The sequence below is a fragment of the Chiloscyllium punctatum genome, chromosome 30 (assembly GCF_047496795.1).
Source record: "Chiloscyllium punctatum isolate Juve2018m chromosome 30, sChiPun1.3, whole genome shotgun sequence".
NCBI classification, from domain to species: Eukaryota; Metazoa; Chordata; class Chondrichthyes; order Orectolobiformes; family Hemiscylliidae; genus Chiloscyllium; species Chiloscyllium punctatum.
The window spans coordinates 19,665,409-19,678,515 of record NC_092768.1 but is presented as its reverse complement, the minus strand read 5'-3'; positions in this window follow the sequence as shown (position 1 = coordinate 19,678,515).

Here is a 13,107-nt window from a genome sequence, read left to right as displayed (position 1 = left end):
GAGACAGAGACGGGGAGACAGAGACGTGGAGACAGAGAGAGGGAGACACAGACAGGGACACACAGACAGGGAGAAAGAGACGGGGAGACAGAGAGAGGGAGACAGAGACAGGGAGACACAGACGGGGAGACAGAGAGAGGGAGACACAGACGGGGAGACAGAGACAGGGAGACAAGAGACAGGGAGACACAGACGGGGAGACAGAGAGAGGGAGACACAGACAGGGAGACAGAGGGAGGGAGACAGAGAGAGGGAGACAGAGACAGGGAGACAGAGAGAGGGAGACACAGACGGGGAGACACAGACAGGGAGACACAGACGGGGAGACAGAGACAGGGAGACAGAGACAGGGAGACACAGACAGGGAGACAGAGAGAGGGAGACAGAGAGAGGGAGACACAGAGAGAGGGAGACAGAGAGAGGGAGACAGAGACAGGGAGACACAGACGGGGAGACAGAGACAGGGAGACAGAGACAGGGAGACACAGACAGGGAGACAGAGAGAGGGAGACAGAGAGAGGGAGACACAGAGAGAGGGAGACAGAGAGAGGGAGACACAGACAGGGACACACAGACAGGGAGACAGAGAGAGGGAGACACAGAGAGAGGGAGACACAGAGAGAGGGGGACAGAGAGAGGGAGACACAGACAGGGACACACAGACAGGGAGACACAGACAGGGAGACAGAGAGAGGGAGACAGAGACAGGGAGACAGAGACGGGGAGACAGAGACGTGGAGACAGAGAGAGGGAGACACAGACAGGGACACACAGACAGGGAGACAGAGACGGGGAGACAGAGACGGGGAGACAGAGACAGGGAGACACAGACGGGGAGACAGAGAGAGGGAGACACAGACGGGGAGACAGAGACAGGGAGACAAGAGACAGGGAGACACAGACGGGGAGACAGAGAGAGGGAGACACAGACAGGGAGACAGAGGGAGGGAGACAGAGAGAGGGAGACAGAGACAGGGAGACAGAGAGAGGGAGACACAGACGGGGAGACACAGACAGGGAGACACAGACGGGGAGACAGAGACAGGGAGACAGAGACAGGGAGACACAGACAGGGAGACAGAGAGAGGGAGACAGAGAGAGGGAGACACAGAGAGAGGGAGACAGAGAGAGGGAGACAGAGAGAGGGAGACACAGACGGGGAGACAGAGACAGGGAGACAGAGACAGGGAGACACAGACAGGGAGACAGAGAGAGGGAGACAGAGAGAGAGGGAGACAGAGAGAGGGAGACACAGACAGGGACACACAGACAGGGAGACAGAGACGGGGAGACAGAGACAGGGAGACAGAGACAGGGAGACACAGACGGGGAGACAGAGAGAGGGAGACACAGACGGGGAGACAGAGACAGGGAGACACAGACGGGGAGACAGAGGGAGGGAACACCAACAGGGAGACACAGACAGGAGACAGAGAGAGGGAGACACCGACAGGGACACACAGACGGGGAGACAGAGAGAGGGAGACACAGACAGGGAGACAGAGACAGGGAGACACAGACGGGGAGACACAGACGGGGAGACAGAGAGAGGGAGACACAGACAGGGAGACACAGACGGGGAGACAGAGAGAGGGAGACACAGATGGGGAGACAGAGAGAGGGAGACACAGACAGGGACACACAGACGGGGAGACAGAGAGAGGGAGACACAGACAGGGAGACACAGACGGGGTGACAGAGAGAGGGAGACACAGACAGGGAGACACAGACGGGGAGACAGAGAGAGGGAGACACAGATGGGGAGACAGAGAGAGGGAGACAGAGAGAGGGAGACAGAGACAGGGAGACAGAGGAGGGAGACAGAGAGAGGGAGACACAGACACGGAGACACAGATGGGGAGACAGAGAGAGGGAGACACAGATGGGGAGACAGAGAGAGGGAGATACAGACAGGGAGACACAGACAGGGAGACAGAGAGAGGGAGACAGAGACAGGGAGACACAGACAGGGAGACAGAGAGAGGGAGACAGAGAGAGGGAGACAGGGAGAGGGAGACAGAGAGAGGGAGACAGAGACAGGGAGACAGAGATGGGGAGACACAGACAGGGAGACAGAGAGAGGGAGACAGAGAGAGGGAGACAGAGAGAGGGAGACAGAGACGGGGAGACAGAGGCAGGGAGACAGAGAGAGGGAGACAGAGAGAGGGAGACACAGACAGGGAGACAGAGAGAGGGAGAGAGAGAGAGAGAGAGAGACAGAGATGGGGAGACAGAGACGGGAAGACGGAGAGAGGGAGACAGAGACAGGGATACAGAGACAGGGAGACACAGACAGGGAGACAAAGCCGGGGAAACAGAGAGAGGGAGACAGAGATGGGGAGACAGAGGGAGTGAGACAGAGAGAGGGAGACAGAGGGAGGGAGACACAGACAGGGAAACAAAGCCGAGGAAACAGAGAGAGGGAGACAGAGAGAGAGAGACAGAGGGAGGGAGACAGAGACAGGGAGACAGAGACGGGGAGACACAGACAGGGAGACAGAGAGAGACAGAGATGGGGAGACAGAGACAGGAAGACAGAGACAGTGAGACAGAGGGAGGGAGACAGAGACAGGGAGACAGGGAGAGGGAGACAGAGAGAGGGAGACAGAGACGGGGAGACAGAAACAGGGAAACACAGACAGGGAGACAGAGACAGGGAGACAGAGACAGGGAGACAGAGATGGGGTGACAAGAGAGGGAGACAGAGACATGGAGACAGAGATGGGGAGACAGAGAGAGGGAGACAGGTAGATAGGATAGTCAAGTAGGCGTTTGGTATGCTTTCCTTTATTGGTCAGAGTATTGAGTACAGGAGTTGGGAGGTCATGTTGCGGTTGTACAGGACATTGGTTAGGCCACTGTTGGAATATTGCGTGCAATTCTGGTCTCTTTCCTATTGGAAAGATGTAGTGAAACCTGAAAGGGTTCAGAAAAGATTTACAAGGATGTTGCCAGGCTTGAAGGATTTCAGTTAAAGGGAGAGGTTGAGTAGGCTGGGGCTGTTTTCCCTGGAGTGTCAGAGGCTGAGGGGTGACCTTATAGAGGTTTACAAAAGTCTTTTCCCTGGGGTGGAAGAATCTAGAACTAGAGGGTATAGGTTTAGGGGGAGAGGGGAAAGATATAAAAGAGACCTGAGGGGCAACTTTTTCACACAGAGGGTGGTACGTGTATGGAATGAGCTGCCAGAGGATGTGGTGGAGGCTGGTACAATTGCAACATTTAAAGGGCATTTGGATGGGAATATGAATAGGAAGGGTTTGGAGGGATATGGGCCGGGCGCTGGCAGGTGGGACTAGATTGGGTTGGGATATCTGGTCGGCGTGGACGGGTTGGACCGAAGGGTCTGTTTCCGTGGTGTATATCTCTATAACTCTTTGACCCCTCCTTCACTGTCTTCAGGACAGGTGACAGGAGGATACTGTCTGTGAAATACGTTGGCAGATGTGGGCTGTCCCGGGTCTGGAGGGGGTTTTCTCTCCTTCTTTACTGAGATGTGGACACCACCAGCTGGTTCAGCAGTTATTGCCTGTCCCTAATTGCCCCTGTGAAAGGTACTGTTCAGCTGCCTTCTTTTGCCACCGATGGCCGTATAGATCAACCCACTCCCCCTACAGGAGCCAGGCACAGGAATGGCGAGATGGGTCCAAGTAAGGATGGTATGTTCCCTAGGGAGAAAGGGGAGAAAGACTGAGCTGTATCCATCACTCTCATCTGTCCATGTGGTAGGGGTCGCTGAGTTAGAAGGAGCTGTCAGAAGAACCTTGGTAAACTGTACAGAGCATCGCATGGTGGCTCAGTGGTTAGCACTGCTGCCTCACAGCATCAGAGTCCCAGGTTCGATTCCTGCCTCGGGTAACTGACTGTGTGGAGTTTGTACATTCTCCCTGTGTCTCCGTGGGTGTGCTCTGGTTTCCTCCCACAGTCCAAAGATGTGCAGGTTAGGGTGAATTGGCCGTGCTAAATGGCCCGTAGTGTTAGGTGCATTAGTCAGAGGGAGATGGGTTTGGGTGGGTTACTCTTCAGAGGGTTGGTATAGATTTGTTGGGCCGAAGGGCCTGTTTCCACACTGTAAGGAATCTAATCTAATCATGCAGACGGTGATGATAGGTGGGATGGATGGTGAATGTGGCCCCAATTAAGTGGGCTGCTTTGATGATGGTGAGCTTCTTGAGTGTTGTTGGAGCTGCCCCCATCCAGGGCAAATGGGGAGGATTCGATCACCTTCCTGAGGTGTGCCTTGTAGGTGAGGGACAGGTTGTGGGGAGTCGGGAGATGAGCCACTGTGCTTATGTAGCAAGTCAACTCCATGATGTAAACAGGAAGGGCTGGAGAAACTCAGCAGGTCTGGCTGTATCTATGGAAACAGAAACAGGAATGTTCCGAGTCCAGTGTGACCTTTCGACAAAACGCTGAGTTCTGGGGTTGGATTTGAAACATTAACTCTGCTTTCTCTCCACATGTGCTGCCAGACCTGCTGAGTTTCTCCAGCATTTTCCGCTTTTGTTTCCAAATTCCAACATCAGCAGTATTTTTGCTTTTCGTTCACTTCCATTTCTGGTCAATTGGAACAGCCCCCCACAGCGATGTTATTGGAGCTGGGTAGTGATGATTCTGCCTTTGACTGTCAAGGACTAAAGGTTAGAATCTTTGTACCTGGAGATAGTTATTTCCTGGCATTTCTGTGGCATGGATATTGCACAGCACCTATCGGTCCAAGGATAAGTAGGATCCAGAGGGACAATAATTGAGGATTTGTTGCACTTGGACATTGTCTGCTTCATTACCTCAGGAGTCACGAATAGTGCTGAACATGGGGCAGTCATCCCCAACATCCCCCACTTCTGGCCTTAGGACAGAGGGAAGGTCATTGATGAAGCAGCTGAAGATGGTTGGGTTGAGGACCCTACCCTAAGGGACTCCTGCAGAGATGTCCTGGAGCTGAGATGACTGACCCTCCAACAAACACCACCATCGTCCTTTGTGCCAGGTCTCACCCCAAGCAGCAGAGGGCATGCTTCCTGAATCACATGAGCTTCGATTTTTCCAGGAATCCCGTTACTTGTGACTGGCATCTTTCTGAGACAGGGCGGGATATGGTGGTCCTTCAGGAAGATGTCACTTGCTGTGCTGCCTTTCCGGGGTTGGGGGTTGGGGGGGTGGGGGGGGAGGGGTGGGAATGAGCCGATTTGGAAAAGGTGCAGCCTGCCACGCAAGCCACACAAGGGCTTGGCCTTTCCTGATGGGGCCTGGTGTAGGGCACTGATGGTGGTCTCTGTCGACATGTTGATGTCAGAGCTGGGCTTTTGCCGTGCAGAGGTCACAGGTCAACGTGGGGGCAAATCCCGTCTCTGACCCATCCGCAGCACGACGGTACAAAGCAAGTTCACCCAGTGAGGCCAATCCCTCCGTGCTGTGCATGCCAATTGCCAACCAAGCCACGAAGTTTTCCCTGGCTTGGGCATGTGCTGGGCCTGGCAGATGTCAGTGTCACCAAGGAAGGTTTACACAGGGTGACAGCTAGTGCCCAGGGAGCAGCCGGGCACATCATCCTGCAACCTTAGAAGAGACAGGAAAGCCCCCTCAGCATCAGGCTTGACAAGTGGATATCCTGAGCTGATGGTCGCGACACGTGCCAATCCCCTCCTTGGGCACTCGCTCTGACGGGGAGATGAATCGCTTGGCATTTCCTTACACACAAAGAAGGAACAAGGGTAGGCCACTCTCCCTTTGAGACTGTCATGGCTGAGCAGGGTAAAACCTCAGCTCTCCATTCCTGTAAATCTCTGATCATCTCATCAAGATCCCACCCACCTCTGCCTTCAAGATATTTAAAAGTTCTGCATCCCACTGCCGAGGGGGTTTCAAAGACTCTCTACTCTCCAATTGTAAAACAAAACGTTTCTTCATCTTTGTGCCAAATAAATGACCCCCTTCCTTTTAAACAATGACCCCTAGTTCTAGCCTCTCCTGTGATGATACCATGGCTTTAAGAGGGGCCTTTTGTCCTGGCTGTATTTATGAGGTAAGGTTGAGACAGAAATAATGAACAGTCTGCTCAAAGCCAATAAAGTGAGCAGCTCGTGAAGCCTTGGGTGCTACTTCTTAAAAGTTGAAACAACAGAACATAGAACAGTACTGCACAGTGCAGGCCCTTCGGCCTTCTATGTTGTGCTGGCCTTTTATCCTATTCTAAGATCAAACTAACCTACATGTCATTGGCAAATTGACGAACCCACCCTTCACTGTACTATCTTCCATGTGCCTATCCAGCAGTCGCTTATATGTTCCTAACGTATCTGACTCTACTCCCACCGCTGGCAGTGCATTCCACCCACCCACCACTCTCTGTGCAAAGAACCTACCTCTGATATCTCTCCTCAACCTTCCTCCAATCACCTTCCAATTATACCCCCTCATGACAGCCATTTCTGTCCTGAGAAAATGACTATTCATTCTATCTGTGCCTCTCATCATCTTGTACAACTCTATCAAGTCACCTCTCATCCTCTTCACTCCAATGAGAAAAAAACCTAGCTCCCTCGACCTTTCTTCATAAGACATGCCCTCTAGGCCGGGAGCATCCTGGTAAATCTCTTCTGCACCCTCTCTAAAGCTTCCACAACCTTCCTATAATGAGGCAAACAGAACTGAACACAATATTCCAAGTGTGGTCTAACCAGGGCTCTATTGAGCTGCAGGACAACCTCACACCTCTTAAACTCAATCCCCCCTGCTAATGAAACACCATACACCTTCTTAACAACTCTATCAACTTGGGTGGCAACTTTGAGGGATCTATGGATATAGACACCTAGATCCGTCTGTTCCTCCACACTGCCAAGGATCTCGCCTTTAACCCAATATTCTGCATTTAAATTCAACCTTCCAAAGTGAATCACTTCACACTTTTCCAGGTTGAACTCTATCTGTCACTTCTCAGCCCAGTTCTGCATCCTGTCAATGTCCTGTTGCAACCTACAACAGCCCTCCACACTATCCACAACTCCACCACAACTTTGTGTCATCGGCAAACTTACTAACCCACCTTTCCACTTCCTTATCCAAGTCATTTATAAAAATCACAAAGAGGAGAGGTCCCAGAACCAATCCTTGCAGAACACCACTGGTCACCGAGCTCCAGGCTGAATACTTTCCATCTACCACCACCTTCTGTCTTCTATAGGCCAGCCAATTCTGTATCCAGACAGGTAAATGTCCCGGAATCTCATGCCTCCTGAATGAGCCTCCCATGGGTAACCTTAAGAAACACCTTGCTATAATCCATATACACCATATTCACTGCTCTACCTTCATCAATGTGTTTTGTCACATCCTTAAAGAATTCAATAATATTTGTGAGGCATGACCTGCCCCTTACAAAGCCGTGCTGATGATCTCTAATCAAACTATGGTTTTCCAAGTAATCACAAATCCTGTCTCTCAGTATGTTCTTCAATAATTTGCCCACTACTGACATCAGTCTGACTGGTCTATAATTCCCAGGATTATCCCTATTCCCTTTCTTGAACAAGGCAATACCATTTGCCACCCTCCAATTATCTGGCACTACACCAGTGGACAGTGAGGAGGCAAAGATCATCACCAAAGGTTCAGCAATCCCTTCCCTCACTTCCTGTAGTAATTTCTCCTTCTTAACATCAACGTGTTTTGAGCATATCAGTCTGTTTCACACTGTCCTCACAAATGACAAGGTTTCTCTCAGTAGTGAATACTGAAGCGAAGTATGCATTAAGGACCTTCCCCTATCTCCTCCGACTCCAGGCGCAGGTTCCCTGCACTATCCCTGATCGGCCCTACCCCGCACTCTGGCCATCCTCTTGTTCCTCACGGAAGTGTAGAATCCCCTAAGGTTTTCCTTAGTCATGCCCCTTCTCGAACTTTCCCAACTCTGTTTGTCAGTTCCTTCCTGGCTACCTTGTAACTGTCTAGAGCCCAGTCTGATCCTTGTTTCCTCAGCGTTATGGAAGCTTCCTTCTTCCTCTTGATGAGATGTCCCACATGTTGAAAACAGCCTGAATGGGTGGAGTCACACACCCACTGAACCAGGATCGGCAGTTTTAGCTTTCAGCAGTTGCTGGGTTCTTGAAGCTGGATGTGGAGACTCTTCTCTCTCTCCCTGTTACAGCTAAAAACTAGGGTTCACTTCCTGTTGCTTGAATTCCATATGAGACAACCTGTTTTACTGAACTTGCCTTTGCCAAGGGTGTGTTTATGATATCAGAACAGTCAGTCTTTAGCAGTTAAATAATCTATTATTCTATTACGTTTTCCAATAGAGTTAAGTTAATCTAATTCTTTCCAAACCTGATAGTTTAACCAATCAAATTACACCCGGAGCTCAATGTCTGACACCAGCCTTTAACATACGAAACAGTTAACAGGCTCGGATATCTTCTTAGTGCAATTTGAGGGGGTTTGGTTTGGTCTATTATACATCCACACGGTCAAATCCCTTCAGGATATTACATGTTGAATTAAATCATAGAAACATACCCTGAGAAAAAGAACAGGAAATGACATCACCAAAGGAAATGGCATCGCCACAGGAAATGACATCACCAACCCAAGGAAAGCCAAACATAAAAATAGAAAGCAGGAATCATGAACAGTGCTTCGCCTGGAGGCCCACTGAAGATCTTATGTAGTCGGGTGATGAAACGTCTGGAATTGACCCTTCCAGCTCAGCAAGCAAACCTCCATCTAGAAACATAGAAAATAGGGACAGCCCCTCAAGATAATCAGGGCTGATCATCGGGCTCGATGCCCTAATCCCGCCCTCCCTCCATATCTCTCCATACCTTGGCCCACAGGATGGTATCTAACTCCCTGACTCTTCTAAACCCCAGAGGTGATAGGCCACGCCAACCCTCAGAAAACGACCTGCTCATTCCGGGAATGTTTGGCATTTCCTTAGCCTCAAGTAGAACTCGTTGGGAAGATCTGAGGGAGATTGATGGAGGTTCTGAGTTCACTTTTTGTTGGCAGCGACTGTAAATTAGGTGAAAAGGATTGAGAGAAGTTTCTGTTGATCTCACAGGCTGTGGCTGACATAGAATTGAACACGAGGCCTGTGAGTGGGATGGTTGTATTTGTTCCCTCAAACACCGTCCACCTTTCCACATCCAAAACACTGAGCCAAAAGCAAGAGAGAAAGGAAAGGGGGATGATTCACTGCCCACTGTAGGTCACTCACCAGTAACTTCACTTCGAACCAGACACGGGAGAAGAGAAACTAGGGTGGGAATCCCAGTCCAACCCCAGTGTGGGAGTGCTGCACTGTCAGAGGGTCAGTGCTGAGGGAGTGCCACACTGTCAGAGGGTCAGTACTGAGGGAGTGCCGCACTGTCAGAGGGTCAGTGCTGAGGGAGTGTCACACAGTCGGAGGGTCAGTGCTGAGGGAGTGCCACACTGTCAGAGGGTCAGTACTGAGGGAGTGCCGCACTGTCAGAGGGTCAGTGCTGAGGGAGTGTCACACAGTCGGAGGGTCAGTGCTGAGGGAGTGCCACACTGTCAGAGGGTCAGTGCTGAGGAAGTGCCACACTGTCAGAGGGTCAGTACTGAGGGAGAGCCGCACTGTCAGAGGGTCAGTGCTGAGGGAGTGCCGCACTGTCAGAGGGTCGGTGCTGAGGGAGTGCCGCACTGTCAGAGGGTCAGTGCTGAGGGAGTGCCGCACTGTCAGAGGGTCGGTGCTGAGGGAGCGCCACACTATCGGAGGGTCAGTGCTGAGGGAGCGCCGCACTGTCAGAGGGTCAGTGCTGAGGGAGTGCTGCACTGTCAGAGGGTCAGTTCTGAGGGAGTGCTGCACTATCAGAAGGTCAGTACTGAGGGGGTGCCTCACTGTCAGAGGGTCAGTGCTGAGGGAGTGCCTCACTGTCAGAGGGTCAGTGCTGAGGCAGTGCTGCACTGTCAGAGGGTCAGTGCTGAGGGAGTGCCTCACTGTCAGAGGGTCAGTGCTGAGGCAGTGCTGCACTGTCAGAGGGTCAGTGCTGAGGGAGTGCCTCACTGTCAGAGGGTCAGTGCTGAGGCAGTGCTTCACTGTCAGAGGGTCAGTGCTGAGGGAGTGCTTCACTGTCAGAGGGTCAGTGCTGAGGGTGTACTTCACTGTTGAAGAGTCAGTACTGAGGGAGTGCCGCACTGTCAGAGGGTCAGTACTGAGGGAGTGCCGCACTGTCAGAGGGTCAGTAATGAGGGAGTGCCGCACTCTCAGAGGGTCAGTACTGAGGGAGTGCTGCACTGTCAAAGGGTCAGTGCTGAGGGAGTGACGCACTGTCAGAGGGTCAGTACTGAGGGACTGCTGCACTGTCAGAGGGTCAGTACTGAGGGACTGCTGCACTATCAGAGGGTCAGTACTGAGCGATAGGCTTCCCATCCAGTTCTTACTAAGAGCCTGGTTCACTGTTTTGAGGATGTAACTTTGATAAAGTCCCACATAGGAGGTTAGTGAACAAAATTAGTGCGCATGGTATTGGGGGCAAAGTACAGACTTGGATTGAAAGTTGGTTGGCTGATAGGAAACAAAGAGTAGTGATAAACGGCTCCATTTCGGAATGGCAGGCAGTGACCAGTGGGGTACTGCAGGGATCAGTGCTGGGACCGCAGCTTTTTACAATATATATTAATGATATAGAAGATGGTATCAGCAATAACATTAGCAAATTTGCTGATGATACTAAGCTGGGTGGCAGGGTGAAATGTGAGGAAGATGTTAGGAGGTTACAGGGTGACCTGGACAGGTTAGGTGAGTGGTCAGATGCATGGTAGATGCAGTTTAATGTGAATAAATGTGTGGTTATCTACTTTGGTGGCAAGAACAGGAAGGCAGATTAATGGAGTCAAGTTAGGTAAAGGGGCAGTACAGAGAGATCTGGGTGTTCTTGTACACCAATGAATGAAGGTAAGCATGCAGGTACAGCAGGTAGTGAAGAAGGCTAATAGCATGCTGTCCTTCATAACAAGAGGGATTGAGTATAGAAGCAAAGAGGTTCTTCTGCAGCTGTACAGGGCCCTGGTGAGACCACACCTGAAGTACTGTGTGCAGTTCTGGTCTCCAAATTTGAGGAAAGACATTCTGGCTATTGAGGGAGTGCAGCGTAGGTTCATGAGGTCAATTCCTGGAATGGCGGGATTACCTTACACTGAAAGACTGGAGTGACTGGGCTTGTATACCCTTGAGTTTAGAAGACTGAGAGGGGATCTGATTGAGATCTATAAGATTATTAAAGGATTGGACACTCTGGCAGCAGGAAACATGTTTCCGCTGATGGGTGAGTCCCGAACCAGAGGACACAGCTTAAAAATACGGGGTAGACCATTTAGGACAGAGATGAGGAGAAACTTCTTCACCCAGAGAGTGATAGCTGTGTGGAATGCTCTGCCCCAGAGGGCAGTGGAGGCCCAGTCTCTGGATTCATTTAAGAAAGAGTTGGATAGAGGTCTCAAGGATAGTGGAATCAAGGGTTATGGAGATAAGGCAGGAACAGGATACTGATTAAGGATGATCAGCCATGATCATATTGAATGGTGGTGCAGGCTGGAAGGGCAGAATGGCCTACTCCTGCACTATTGTCTATTGTCTATTGACTTCCAACATTGCTTCATTTATTTAAGCCTTTGGAGTTGGGTTGTTGTTTATGTGTGAATTTGCTGCTGTGTGTTATCTCTACACTAATTGGGGTGTCTCAGTGTGTCCCATTGGTTGCTAATGACTGGGTGTATTTATGTATTTCTTATAAACTTCCCTCAATTCAGTCCTTGCCCTGCCAATGGAAACAGGCCCAGGTTTGTCCAGAATTTCCCCATTTGATGAGCCCGCTCATTCCTGACAGTATCTGATCACCTCTTCTGAACTCTCTCTGATACACTAATTCCCTTCCTTCCACAAGGATACTCAAACTGCAGTATTTGAGAAGTGTTGTCTTCAATGCCCTGTATAGCTGAAGCATAAACTCCTTACTTTTATATTCAATTCCTCTTTTAACCTTCTCAATTATCCACGGTCTCTGCACACACTTGTTTTCTGATTTAGCACCTCTGCACCTCCGAATTCTGCAGCTGCTCTCTAATTAAGTCATATTTTGTTTTCCTTTATATTAATTCTTCCTCTCAAAACAAACTACTTTACATTTTTTCACACTACTCTCCATCCTCCTGATCTCTGCTCACTCACCATATCTATATCGGTCTGCTCCTTCTCTGTGTCATTGTCACAATATACTTTCCTTTCTGACTTGACATCATTTGCAAGCTTACCCTTTGATTCCTCTATCTAAGATGTTGAATTATAAAAGGTAGAGGCTCTCTATGGGATCCCACTCATCCGATCCTGTTAATCAGACAAAGATCTATACACTCTGTTTTCTACCAGCCAGACAATCTTCCATCCATGCTATACCAGGGGGTTGTCTTTTTCCACAATTACTTTTTGATGTTGTACCTTCTTAAATGAGTTCTGGAAATCCATGTACAGTATATCAGTGAGCTCCCCTTTATCTACAGTGCATTTTGCACCTTCACATAACTCCAATCAACTTCCCTTTTACAAAGCTTGCTGACTTCCCGAGAACCTTGGGGTTTTCCAAGTGTCCAGTTATAACCTCCTTACTGATCAAATTTAACACCTTTAGCAGATGGCAAGCTAACTGTCCTGTAGTGTCCTGTTCTCCACAATCTCCCCACCATAAATGGAAGGGGTATATTTGTTACTTGCCAGCCCAGTGGAACTTGTCCACAATTTAATGGATTGTTGACACCAATGTATCTACTTTGTAATGAACTCCTCTTCGAAGATCCCAGGGTGAAGTCTGTCAGAACTCAGAAACTCACTAACCTGCTGCTTTTTCCTGTCTTTCTGTCAGGAGTCGCTGCTGAAAATGTGTTGCTGGAAAAGCGCAGCAGGTCAGGCAGCATCCAAGGAACAGGAGAATCGACGTTTCGGGCATCAGCCCTTCTTCAGGAATGAGGAAAGTGTGTCCAGCAGGCTAAGATAAAAGGTAGGGAGGAGGGACTTGGGGGAGGGGCGTTGGGAATGCAATAGGTGGAGGGAGGTCAAGGTGAGGGTGATAGGCCGGAGTGGGGTGGGGGCGGAGA